General features: G+C 40.3%; 1 protein-coding gene across 3 annotated transcripts in view; it reads left to right on the forward strand.

Annotated features, from left to right (window-relative positions):
* Positions 1 to 758: 758 nt before the first annotated feature.
* Positions 759 to 14,262, forward strand: part of NXT2 (nuclear transport factor 2 like export factor 2) — a 72,129-nt gene continuing 58,625 nt past the window's right edge. Inside the window, exons 1-2 of one of the 3 annotated variants that reach the window (XM_075763647.1) lie at positions 759 to 927; positions 3,282 to 3,366. The gene's annotated coding sequence lies outside the window, so the exon portion shown is untranslated. The remainder of the gene's footprint in view (positions 928 to 3,281; positions 3,367 to 14,262) is intronic. The other 2 variants (XM_075763645.1, XM_075763644.1) reach the window with 2 other exon arrangements.

Below are 14,262 nucleotides of genomic sequence, written 5' to 3' on the forward strand. Positions count from 1 at the left end.
CCCCGCGGAGGGCGGGGGCGCGCGCCGGGAGGGAGGCGGGGGCGGGGCCCCGGCCGGCAGCGGGCGGAGCCCCCGGCGCCGAGGCGTGCGGGGCGAGGGGGGGGCAGCGGGGAGCCGGCCGGGCGACTCGCCGGAGCGGCAGGAGGGAGAGCGAATAGAGAACGGCGGGCCTTCCACAGCCACCCAATCAGCTGGCGGGGAGGCGGGCTTCGCCGCGCGCTGTCCGGGAGAGGCGGGCATCCGGCGGACGGGCAGCGCAGTGGGCCAATGGAAGGCGGCGGCAGCCCCGGGCTGGCCGCGATCTAGCGGGGTGTTTCCTGCGCTGGAGATGGGTGAGTGGGGAAAGAGGCGGGGCCGACGCTGACTGGCGGGGGAGGGGTGAGCGGCCGGGGCGTCGGCCAATCCGCGCCTCACACACACAGCTATGGGAGGCGGGGGCGGGGAGCGGTGTGTATTCGGCGGCGCGAGTAAAACGGAAGGCGGGGGCTTGGGGAGATGGGCAGATCCCGCGGCCAATCAGCGCTAAAGTCCCGTCCGACGGAGAGCTACCGGCTGACGTTGCCTTCGCCAGCCTCCCCCTCCCCGCCCCACCTCCCCCCGAAACGCACACACTCCGCCCCACCCCCCCGCTCGCGGCCGGAGGCGGCCCCGATTGGTCAGCGCGGAGCTTGGCGGGGGACGCCGGGCGCGCGGGGCGGTGGCGGAGCGCGGGGCGGGGTGAGCGGGTGCGCGCCCGCCGCGGAGGAAGTAAACAACTCGTCAGCGCGCGAGCGACCGTTGGAGCCGAGTGCAAAAGCGGCCGTTCGCGTGCCGCGGGCGGGGCCGGTCTCTGCTGCCGTGAGGGGCTGGCGGGCAGGGGCCAGCGGAGCCCACGCCTGGCGCGTACAGCGCGGCTTCGGCCTCGGCTCCTTCGTCCTCACGTCCCCTGTAAGCCCCACGTCCCCCTCCCGCAACTCGTGTTGCTTGTTCTGACGCGACCATGCGTCGTGCTCTGTGGTACAGTGGGGATTTTTAGTGTTTTTGATACACTGCGATGTCATTCGACAATTGTCGAGGTTTTGGGGACTGGCCGGTGCCAGTCAGTGTTGGGTTTGGCGTGACTAGCAACCGGCGTTACTGCTGTGGCTGCTTGATGCAGCTTGTGATCTTCAGCCTGTGGTATCCAAGCAGGCCACTGGCATAATCCCTGAATTTTAGATCAAAATGTGATGAGTGAGGAGCAAAATCCTTCCGTTTTGCAGTCAAATTGTGAGTGGGTGCTTGGGTGCCGTAAAATTCTCTGCCGTCTAGATTAATTGTACTGTTAAAACGCGGGGCTAGGTGTTACCAGATGTACAGATGTTTCACCATTTAAGAGAGAACGTTGGAGGGTGCGGAACCATTTCTAGCCCTTTACCTACCTCTGTAACGCTTTCTTCCTCTCTTAATGAATTCTTGCCTTTGCCAGCTCACCAAGTGTCCGAACAGAGGCATTTAATTGACATAGAAGTGCAGCAGTTCTTTGACTCTGCCTGCGAACTGTCAGGGCCGGGAACAGAAGCAGCTTTCCTACCTTGATTTGCTCTCAAGGTCGTTCTTTGTCTGCCTCACCTATGATTCATTATTTAGATGACAACTCTCACCAATCCCTGACACCAACTTCCACCACCCACTTGTTAAATTTTTTTGGATAAATAGCTCTATGTTTTCCTTCATTCTGCCTCTCAGATGTGGGAAAAGATATTTTCTTGGAGTGTCCAGTAACTCAATTTGGGAGCTGACGCACCAAATCTTGTACTTGCCATATTGATTGTTAATGCCTCATTATTTCTTTGTACTTCTCCATTATCTGTCCACTGCCTCCTCATCATGTGTTTAAACAGCAATCTTTTTTTGTTTTGTGTTTTTACAGCATCTAACACAATATGTTCTCGTCCATGATTATAACTCCTAAGTGTTATGGCAATACAGTGAATAAGTTGTAACTACAGAAATGTAATGATTCTCCAAACAAGTATTATAAACACTAGGAAACTGAGATTAAATTTAATTTTTAGAGAAATTCAAACATATTAGTATGAAAATACACAACTAAACACCCTAGTAACATTGATTCTGCCATGCAATAGCTGTACAATTACATTGCATTATATTGTTGATAGGCCCTGGTAAAATTAAACTGAGTTTTGAAGATGCATTCTTTTTATTTTTCATTCTTTTCTATGATGTGGTCCGTCTGTTGGGTGGAGCTGAGACTGCCCATGCATTTCCATATATTGTTTGGATTTCTTTTCTATCCTTCCACATGAAAATTTAAAATGGTTTTAAATATATTAAAGCCTTACAACTATAGAGCAAGGTGAACTGTGTTCATTGCACGCTTACCCCAGCTGGTTGCTGAAGGATACATGTGGGAGGAAGAAAGGAAACAATTTGAAAGAAAGGGCTTGGGTTTTCTATTTTGTTTATGTTATTTTTTTAGTCATCAACCTCTGGGCTTGCTTGACAGTAACTATGAATAAGCTGTCTCTGTATGTAAGAAGAAATGTACCAGTGTTTTCTGGTCTCTTTTAAAGTCTTTTACTATTACATTGCACTTGCAGTGGTTTTGCTAGGGAGCTGAGAAAGCGATGTCTGCATAATTCAGTCATGTAGAATTTTGGGGTGGTGGATGAGTGGGATCAGACCCAGGGGTAGCTGCAAAGAACAGCTAATAGACAGGGATTTTTCTGATGGGCCCTCTGGCTTAAAAAGAATGCTTAGCTTTCCTGAAAACTTAAATTGTTCATATTTTTCTATGTGGCTATTAGGAAATACTTCCCCAAGCTGCAAACTAATCTTTAATTTGCATGCACTTTCTCAACTTTCATTAGTAGGAAGAATGACTAATTTGTTTTATCTCTCTTCAAATAAATGTTTAGAGTCTTTGATGCAGTTATTGAATCAAAGTTATTGATATTCTGTAGCAATATTTTTTTATTTTTGTAGCTTATACAAAATATGTAAGAATACCTGTTAGTATACGATATCCTTCCATTACTAAAATAATTGTTTACATATGGGATAAGATCTAATTTTACCATCTTCTATGTCACAAATTACTATAACTTTCACAAACTTTTGTAGGTTTCTGTCTCACTGTTTCTCTGGCTACTGCTCTAGCACATAGTCATAGTGTACTCTGTAAAGTCAGTGCCCCACTGTTCTATAAAGTCAGTTTTATATTCTTCAGTTTTACTTACAGAAACCAACATAGCCTGAGTATGAAATGCTTCCTTAACTGTGGTTGCATTATCTTCCAGCAACTGCAAAGGGAAATCAAGATGCCCTCTTTGTGTCTCTTGATCTTCACCAGACTTGAAGAACCTGTAGTTCTTAGAGCTGCAGGTATGTTTGCTTTGTGTTTTATTTATTTGCTCTTTCTACCCTACCAAGTGTCTGCATGAGGCAGGCACTGTAAAAGACCAGAAATTTGAAACCATTTCTTTCATTATAGTTTCCACAAGTGGCCATAATGTGCATAATACGAAGTAATTAAGCGATTGGTAGTCGTACTGTTGAGCCAAATGGTGGACCATGTATGTCATCTGCTGCAGAAGTACTGAGCGACAAGTAATGGGTTCCTGTAGGCATCTGTGAAATTCCACAGAGAGCAATATTATTAATTCAGTTAAGATATAAGAGGTAAATTGTTTCGGACACAATGTCACATGATTTATTGCTCATTTCTTTTAGTTTCACCAGCCTATATTATGTCCATCCTTAGTTGCATCTACAGAAGTAACTACCCAATAAAAGACAAAGGAGAAATTAGTTTTGTTGAGTAGTAAAACACAATCCTAGCTCAATCTTACACATGACATGTTCACAAAAGGGAAAGGAACTCCAGATTACCTTTCTGTAGAAATGTAGAATAAAAATATCCCAGAAGTATTTAGCAACCAAAGGACGTTGAGTGAAAGGTAAGCTTCACAGGTTTTAATTTTATGTGTTGCACTGCTTCACTAATTATAGATTTGTATACATTTCTAACGTTTTATTAACCGTTTTAACTTAGTTCGCAAAATAATTTAATGTAATTCTTCATAATGTATATTTATGGCCCAAACTCTTCCCCTAGAAGTCTCATTTTATCTTTACATCTCTGAAGTAGCCTGCTCTTATTAACTTCATAGCAGTTCTGTTCTCAGTGTGGACATACTGTGATTTTTACAACAGGCAAAGTTAGCTCCTGAAGTCAAATAAAATAGCGGTTTTAAATTAATCGGTTATAGCTAGGTTATTCTGCAAACAGGGAAACTTCTCCATTCATTGTATGTCAGTAGAATGAGACAATGAAATGATTATGACATTTCTTAACCAAGATCTAGAGGACAAAAATGCCTTCTGTTTGAGGCACAGATCAGGAATTCTAAGCTGTTGCTTCGGTTTGTGGCAGGTATGCCCTACATCCTTGGGCAAATCTCTCAGTCTATCTTTTCTTCAGTTCCTTAGTCATTAAATGGAAATAATAATTCCTCCCTCTCTCAAAAGAATGGGTTTTGGAGATAAAAAATCTGTTAATGACGGAGAACCTCAGGTATTAAGATATCAAGGGTTATATAAAAATCACTGTAAAAGCCAACCTGAGGGCTTCCTTTATCCCTGCAAATGCGTAGAATCCACTGTGTGTTAAGAGTGCCCTAAACATGCATTTTCCAGGCATGAGCTATTTGAACTCTTATTTCTGTCATCCAGGGCTCCCTTGCTGTGTTGAAGTAAGATACCGGAACCTTCACAGCATTTATTGTGATGCTCATTTATGAAAATGTATAGATTTGAATTTAAGACTTTTAGGCACAAAGATTAAAGGCAGATGTATTAAAGAGTTGCCAGATTTAATTTAGAGGGAGCTGCGGGTGCTCAGCACCTCTCTGATAATGAAGATCTGGTTGTTTACTTGTTCCATTATACTCCTTTCACCATCTATCTAATCCTATCACATAATTGTCTACAGAAAATACTCAAACGCTTGGTTTCTTTACTGTTTTGTATAATCGGGGATAGTGTCACCATGCAGTGAAAAGAGCCATAGAATGCTGTTTTTCAAAGGCATATGCTTAAATTTGCAAAACGTTTTCTCACTGGATCAAGAATGAATAGTAAGATTATTCTGTCTATTTGTTTTCCTATTTATGGATGGTTGCTGTTTGGGTTGTATAGTGATGATAGCTGTGGGATTATATGAAGTATTATGCAACTGCTTTAGGGAAAGAAACATAAATGTGCCCTTTTGCGATACACAGTCTTTGGCCATATGTCCAGGTCAGTAAGATAGGGAAACTACTAAAGCAACCAGACTTTTATTCACTAATTTTACAGATTGTCATGGGAGAATAGCAGGGTGGAACAGAAATTAAAAATACCCATTTATATAACTGGAAATAAGAAGTGGTATAATTAGTGTCAGTTTTCAAGTATTAATGATAATGAGTAGATAGGACTGTTTTCATAAAGGAAAAGCATTTTTTCCTCAAATTGAGTGCAAATGAACCTTTCCTATTACCTTCTTTGCTAGTACATCATATCTACCAAAAAGGTGTTATATATCGATCAGCCAGCATGACTTTAATTCTTTGATTTTAAAAAATTATTAGTGGAAGTTAAAGAGAATGCCCTCTAGACAGTTTAAAAATGAGAAATTTCAGCTTTATGCTGGATGATATAGCTTCTGCAATTATTATCTCCATCCTTGCTTGTAAAAATGCCTTAAGTTTAAAAAAAATAATTTATTTGCCTTTCAACTTCAGTTTTTGACTTGGGAAGTTGCAACTAATTTGTGTTTTCCTTTCCTGATGGAGATTTCTAGAGCAATAAAGGCAGCAAATAGAAGGTTGCAAAGCACATTTATGTGTTTGATGTACTTGCTTTTTCTGATGACAGCTTCAGTCTTAAAGTGTCAATACATGAATACCAGTGGAGGTCAGATTGCTTTTAACTTGAATTTCTCCAGCAATATCTGTCTCAGGGAATGAGTGTGCATGTGCTTGTCTTAACCACAGCCACACTTAATAAATTGACTATTACTTAGGCAGTTTTATGTGCTGTCATTTTCATTTAGCATCTATATTTTCTTTTATTGTCTAATTGACAGAACTTGTCATTTCTTGTTGGTATAAGAGAGAAAGAACTCTATCTCATCTACACAGCAAGACATATTGAGTTTTTAATCTAGTCATGGCCAACAAAATAAATTTCTGAAAATAATTCCTGGGGAATCTCCTAACCGTGTCTGAATTATCATTCTTTGTTCTATAAGGGCATATATATTCAATGTTTACGAACAACTGAATTAGGAAAAAAATTGGTATGTGCAGTTGTTAATTGACTAGCTCTTTATTTGGATTTCTTGTACTTTCTGATAGAAGACCATGGAATAGAGTCGGGTTTTGTTAGAATTGTGGTGTTGTATAATGGAGCAACACATGATCACCTGAGCTTAAGAAAAGTGTTTATCAGAAAATAAAAGATCATCTAACTTAAGGGAAAATATTTTAAAGATGGAATCCTGGCATATAGCATCCTTTTTCACACAGAAGCCAGTACTCCCACGTGTTGTTTTCTTTTTCAGCTGAGTCTGAATTTTCTGTTCAAAAAGTTGGGCTGGTATTTTTGCTGCATGGTATCTTTGACTGACAGCTCGGAAATGCCTCCACGTGTCATATAGAGGCAGCGTAATCCATTTGTGAGAATACCAGACCTTCTGTCAGTAAGAAATAAAAATTGTAACTTTACTATTACTTTTTTTTTTTTCCTTTTAAACAAATGTGGCCAACTTCCATTGTAGAGTAAGTGCTAGCTTAGGGTAATATTTCAGTTTTCTTGAAACAATAAATATCTGTGGTAACTTCAGTAGTCAGTGCATGGAGAAGGCAGGGTGAAAGCGCCTTGCTATATGGAGCCATTTTTACACATTTGCAGGACAGGATGATAGTTGCTTTGCACATGCTTCTCTTACTTACACACTACTACCTCAATACAGGTAGCCTATGCAAGATAGCAAAGGGGTGTTTTATGTCTCTTCACTATTGAGCTGGGAATGATACAGGTTATAGTAAATGACTCTACTGCAGAAAAACTTAGCATTCTAAAGCACAAATGCCTGCAAAGAAGTAAATTAATTGTGTAGAGCTCTGTAAGAAAGCTGAACTGAGCTTCTCTCTGCCTGGGTTGCAAAGGGGGTGTCTGCATCAGTGTTTTAGTTTTAAGAGTTCACTTTTGAAGAGGACAGTCTTGGAGCATGCAAACTGGATTCCTTTCTGAGGAATCTAAACCAAAAGATGCATTCCAGGAGTACAGTCGTGATGTATCTACATTAGTGTTTTAGTTCGGATTAGAAGTCACTCACCTGCTTTGATTTGCTGTGTGTAGCAATCTTGGAATGCACAAACTGAATTCCTTTCAGATGATATTAAACCAAAAGCTGTGGTACAGCAGCATTATGATGGATTATCTGTTTGTTGAACCAGCATAGAACTACTGTCAGGTAAACTGCAAAATGCACGTAGAGTGGACATCAAGTTTGCAACACCGACTCTTTGCCTTCCAGATCTGCTCTACTGTTACGTATTTCTTGCTAACGCAGACATAGGCGTAATGCACTCCAGCTGCTAATGAACAGTCAATCTACAGGATCAAATTAAAGTTAGTGTGAAGTAAAACCCTGTAAATCCCTGTAGTATGGACTTTGTGTCCTCAGCACTGTATCTTTTCGTGTTGTACTGCACTGCTTGATGAGGAAGATAGCTAGCGGTAGAACATTTCAGGCTAGCAGGTAGCCTCAAAGGGAGAAATAAGGACTAAACAAGACAAACCAATTTTTTGTTGTGTCTTTTCTGTAATCCATTGAAAAAAATGCTTTGCTGTGCACAAGCTGAAACCTTTGCTCTGTAATGTCTCTTGTCAAAGTAACGTAAACATTCATTATCTTTAGTGACCCATGAACTATCTTGTGGGTTAGATATCTCAAGAAACAGTTTTGTCAACGTTGTTTTTATGAGGTCATCTGAAAGTGTAGAAGCTTTTGTTAACATTTCAGGACGTTACTGGATTTCAAGGATTATGTGTGTGAAACAACTATGCAGACACCAAGGTCAGTGAAGGGAGGAGGAAAAAGAGGAAGAGTTTGATCAAGAAGCTGGTCCTTTGGCAAAGAAATGGGAGGAAGGAGTGAGAGAAATCATACAGGAATCAGAAACTACTCAGTCCCTGACCTCATCAGAACTTCAAGACATGCGGAAAGATGACAGCCACCAGCCAGGTGAGCAGATTGCTGCCTGGATGCCCCAGTGCCCAAGTAACGGGGCCAACAATCAGCAATTGGAAGGTAAGGAAGCGCAACAGCTGGGATCCCTTGGTAGAAACCAGGGAATTGAGAGAGGAATTGGAAGAGAGGAGTGATTTGCAGTCTCTGGAGATGGCTCTTCTCAAGTGTGAGGGCAAGATGTCTGTTCAAGGAATATCTTGTGAACTACACGGGAAAGTGAACAACTGTGGATGAAGGCATCCAATACCTGAGAGAATTAGCAGTGCTGGAAGTCATCTACAGTGATCTAGACAATGACAAGGTCTCCAGAGATCCAGAGGATGTCCTGATAACATAGACCATGTGGAGGAAGGTGATTCAAAATGCCCATATTCTCCACCAAGTTCTATCCATGGCGCAGTGAGAAAAGATGTTCCATAACCATTAGGAAAAGTCAAAATACAGTGTTCATCGTACTCTAGACATGTGACTGTATTGGGTTCGCATAGCAAAGTTTTGGTAGCAGGGGGCTGCTGGGGTGGCTTCTATGAGAAGCTGCCAGAAGCTTCCCCCATGTCTGATAGAGCCAGTGCCAGCTGGCTCCAAGATGGACCTGCTGCTGGCCAAGGCTGAGCCCATCAGCAATGGTGATAGCCCCTCTGTGATAACATATTTAAGAAGGGGAAAACCTGCTGCACCACAGCAGCCAGAGAGAGGAGTGAGAATATGTGAGAGGAACAACTCTGCAGGCACCGAGGTCAGTGAAGAAGGAGGGGAGGACGTGCTGAGCAGGTGCCTGAGCACGGATTCCCCTGGCACGCCCTGCAGCCTGAGACCTGAACACACACCAGCTGTGTGTTTTTGTGGGAGCTCTGTCAGGGTTGCCACATCCATTCTAGCAAGTGCAGAGGACATGGCTTTCTGCTGGGTGAGTACCATAGCTAAGCTCCTCCTGGGAGGGTGATGACCACCAATGGAACTCATCTCTTGAGCTAGCAGTGTGACGATGCCCTTCCCACACAAAGCGCTTGCCACACTCTGCTCGCAGCACTCCCCGGGCTGCTTTGTATAGGTGGGCTTCTATATATCTTCTATATAAGATATCTATGAGATATCTAATTATCTTAAACGTGTAGTAGGACAATACATTTTAGAAAACACAGATACTAAATATGCTGGTTTACCATTTAATGTCATTAGCGGTGGGTGGTTGCCTTTTTGTTAATATAAAATATATTAGTCTTGTCTTACTATTGCAAAGCGAAGTCATGCTTAATAGAACATGTGTGTTGGTGCTCCTCATAATGTTAATGCTTTCAAATGCCTTGACGCATTTCAGAATGTAGAGTAAGATGGAATCTGTGTTTGTAGTTCTGAGTATGGGACAAAACATAGTCTTAGTAGTTCAGAAGGAGCTCAGAAAGAAATTATGACTCAGAGACAGTCCTCTGAATCATATTTCCCCTGAGCTGTAGCATTGCACAAGTGGGGAGTATGCTATCAGCCCTTTGCCAGATGAACCGTATTCTGTCTCTCACGTCCAGTCAGCTCTCCTTGCTGACACAGAAGGGAGCAAAACAACGATTATGTTTATTTCAGACCCAATTTTCCCCAACTTCTCCACTTGCTCATCAAAGGAAATAATGTCTTTTCGAGGTTTGCTCATTAACACAGCACCCCTAGTATAGCTTTCAGGAAGGATGGTGTGATGAGAGAGTAGAATGCAAGAATGCCTTACAACTTCCATTCAGAACTTTGTGACCATCAGATGCCTGGGGTATTAAGTATGTTTTTCTGCTTGTTTGTAGGTAGGTGGGACACTGTGCTCTCTTGTCAGGTCTGAAACTACTGCTTGTTCCTTGGGCACTCACTTTTTCACCCTATAGGAAGCAAATCTGTCCCTGTGTGAGAACATATCAGCAACACCTACATGGCTTGCAAAGTACCGTTTGAGTTTGATTCCAGACAGATTTGGCAACACTAATAATCACCAAGTAAAATATGATTAAACAAATCTGAGTTCTTGGTAGTTATTTTCAAAAAATGAGTTGTACTCACATGCAAAACAACGAAAATAATTCCTGTGTGTAAAATTTAAGAATTCAAGAACAGCACAAGCAATTAATCAGCTGATCAGCTAATTAAGCTCTGCAATGACTTTTAACAGATTCAGTCAGCAGATTTTACAGGTGAACAGTGATTTACCTGTAAATAATTGAGATTAAAGTATTAATTTGTTAGTATGAGATCAGCTAGCAATGCAAAGGTCCATTGTTCTTAATGGTTAAAGAGGTTAATGATTCTGGTAACTTAGTAGGAATCAAGCATTTAAAATTCCTAATTTGATAGCAACAGTAATTCTATCTGAAGCCTGACAGTCAGTAGTGTTTATTTTCTTTCCTGGTTTATGAAGGAATAAAATCTAAAGTAGACAGGATAGTGTATGTTTAAATTGGTCATTTCAATGTTAGACATCTGTACTTTTATAGTGAAATTTTAAGAAAATTTTACCTGAACCGTGTACTTAAGGGACAAATGATGCACCTATCAATACAGGAGGAAATGCATGAGGAAATACCAATTTGTTCAGTTTAGCCTGTAGGACTACTTGGGTAAGTAGCTGCTCACCAACACAAATATGGATTGTGCAATCTAATTTTAAGTATGTAACTTGGAATTCCCTTCTGTATGATCCTTACACCTATGTTTGTTCTTCAGAAAGAGCTTTCACGGATTCAAAAGTAGTTTTCACAACTAAAATTTTTTAGAAAAGAAAATAGTTTATAATAAAGCCAGGAAGAAAAATTTGTTGCAATAAATTGAAACAGCAGGATTGTCACTATTTGCTCTGTCTCCTGCTATTCAGTTGTCAGGGCTGTTCTGTTATTCTTGTTCATCTTTTATGCTTGCCAAGCTTTACTTTCCATCACTTTACAAAAAATGAAGAATAGACTGAGTAATAAATGATCATAATTATAAAAATTATGATGTGCCTGTGCTTTTTAGGAACCTAACAGTTATCTGAAAGATATACCCTTGTGATGGAGAAGGTAAAACTGATAAACCTGATCTAGGCTGTCTCTATGACTGGCATACCATGTGGCCACTGAACAAGTGTTAGTCTGCTTCCATGGTATTATTCACAGTTTTATGGAGTTCTGAGAAGAGACGTTATCTATAGTGCCTTTTTAGGTAATTGTGGCATCATTTATAGGATTTGTTTTATGTTGTACTTTTTTTTAACACATCAGTATGGATTAACTCAATGCTTCCTGATGCATCTTGGAGAATAGGGTAGTTTTCCCCTATACGCACGGCTTGATATGAGTGAGAGTAGGGGAGAGTAAAGAGTATGTGTAAATATGTTGTATCGGTGCAAAATCAATCACTTAATGCCTTTCAGGGCTTCCCTTACTACTGTGCTTTCAGTAATCGAATATTCTGTTACTTAGTACTGTTGACAGTTCAGTGTTATTTCTGTGTATTTGTACAATATGCAGCATGACCTTTACCACAATATGAAGAATAATAATATCGGGGCAGTGGGTCTCTAAATTATATTTCATACTAGATTGGAACAAGCTTACCTCTCTTTTTTCATAAAGGCATTTGATATATTTTGAAATAAAGTACTTAATTTTTTTGAATAAAAAACTTCTCCAAAATTTCTATCCTAAAAATCCTGAAGATAAAATGCAGAAGGTATGCATTTGTATCACTCCATTTCACAGCAATGCATTTATTTCCAGGCAGTTTATAAAGGAATAGTGTTCAGAAGATTTCAAATTCTTGTCTAACATTCCGCCGTTGCTTCTTAAAGCAGATTCTGAAGTGTTCATGTTCCAAATTTCAATTATTTTTGAATCTTGCAAAGTGAACCTGGCATTGCGTGCTAATCCTTTCAGCATAAAAGCATTGTATGATGTAATGAAACTGTATTTCATGCAGTCTCACAAATAAATTATGTCCCAAATAAGTTTATAGAATTCATTACTTTTTTTTTTGTCTTTTAGATGGGTAATTAGAGAAGACAATCAAGGATATACATGTAAATGACATAAATAAGTTTAAAGAATGAACAAGTGCAACAGACAATATCCCTATGTTTATTCTTATGTACATATTTAAATGCCTTCTTTCATTCTAAAACTCAGTTCTTATCTGGGGATATTAGAGGAGGTAGGCCCAGTCAGTTATTTGCTCAGATATACAGAGACTGCTTTTCTTTGAGAAATTTGCACTAAAGTTACCTGCACCATTTGAAGATGTACCCAGGTACTCTATGTGCAACAATTTGAAGCTGACTCAGAGCAGCTCAGTGCAAAAAAAAAACCCCAAAGTGACTAATCTCTTTGTAGAAGTTAGGGTTTGCAACTTTGCTCTGAGTCATCATGACAACTCAAAGTGCCTAGACTTAGTACAGAAATAAACAGATTTAAACAGAGTACCCAGTTTCAAAACAAACCTTACTTCCGGTCCTTCTGTCAGAATGATCAATAATTTGCCTATTCTTGACATATTCTAGCCACCCTTAATTAGTCCTTCACATTCTAAGATCAAATAAATAATGAAATGGTAATGTTAATCCTACTTTATTCAGCAAGTCTCTCTCTTTGTGTTAAAAATTTATGGTCCTCTATCTTTATGCTGCTATCTTAAGGTAAATATTAGTACAAGTTGAGCCACAGTCTCTTCTGAAAAGCATGAGCGGTTGCTTCTGCCGCCTTCAAGTTATAGGAGCAGATCTTTCTTTCAGTGGCGCTAGTGCAGATTTGGAGAAGCAGACCTGAAGTTACTCCTGATTTGCACTTGCGTACATAAGAGTAGTATTTGGACCTACATATTTATTTCAAGTTCATAAAACATATTATAACTATTTTGAAATCTTTGCTAGAATGGGTCTGGGCATGTCTGTGCAGATAGACCTGAGTTTTTATGCCTGTAGTCCAAGATAGCCAGCCACGATCTAGCTCTGACTCAGAAGCATTAATTCTGTGCTGTGACAGAGCTAAGAAACCCTGCGTGGCATCCAGCAGCCATACAGGTATGTTAGCGTGATAGCATGCCCAGACTAAAAAGCCCAACCGTTCGACAAGGTTGGTTAGCCTGCACACTTTTTTTGTCCAAAATTGGTTTACCTCAGCATAAGATACAAGCAGCACGAGTTCAGGTCTGCCAGCATGTCTCTTCAGTAATGCCCAATATCCACATGCAAGGCATCTTCACTAGGGAACACGTATTCCAGAACAGAAAAGAAACTTAATATAGAACTTATAAACATAAATTATGGGTATCTAAATGAATAGATTTAGTCATTAGATAATCAGTGGTAGCACTGAGTACATTATAGGGCTTGAGGTAATAATTTGGTTTATTACACATATACTACTACTTTGTAGTAATATATATTTATGTATTGAAAAAGATTTTTATAGAAATGGTATCTCATTTAGCGTCTCATTTTATATAGCTTGCAATTGCTGCAATAGTGAAAAAAGTAAATAAATCTAACAAAACTTCAGAAATTAGTAATGCCAAATGTCCTGTTCTTTGAGTCACAAAATTAGCAAGAGGTAACACGTTAATCACTTTAACATTAAGAAAGCTAATAAGCATGTTAGTTTAAATGCTTTTGTGCTTGAGGTAGGATCATCTAACATCTCAGAAACTAAACAGAGTTGGGCCTCGTCTGTACTTGAATGGGAGATGTGTAAGAAAAATTCATCGTATTACGAGAAAGGATGTCAGTGGTTTAATAGGTTTCATCATTATAGCTGAGTCAGTACTGAAGTCATGCCTGCTATGGTGTTAAGGAAACATTCGACTGTTAGAATTGGATCCCAGATTCATTCAGTGGTTAGGCTTAAATTTGGATCTACGGTCTGTGGCACTACATTTAGGAAAGCTTTTTGTCTTGAATTTACATCAGTATCCTCATGAGAACAATAGAAAACATATGCAAAGTTTGACAATGGAATATAATATTAAAGTAATCAATA

The sequence above is a fragment of the Balearica regulorum genome, chromosome 11 (assembly GCF_011004875.1).
Source record: "Balearica regulorum gibbericeps isolate bBalReg1 chromosome 11, bBalReg1.pri, whole genome shotgun sequence".
Taxonomy (NCBI): domain Eukaryota; kingdom Metazoa; phylum Chordata; class Aves; order Gruiformes; family Gruidae; genus Balearica; species Balearica regulorum.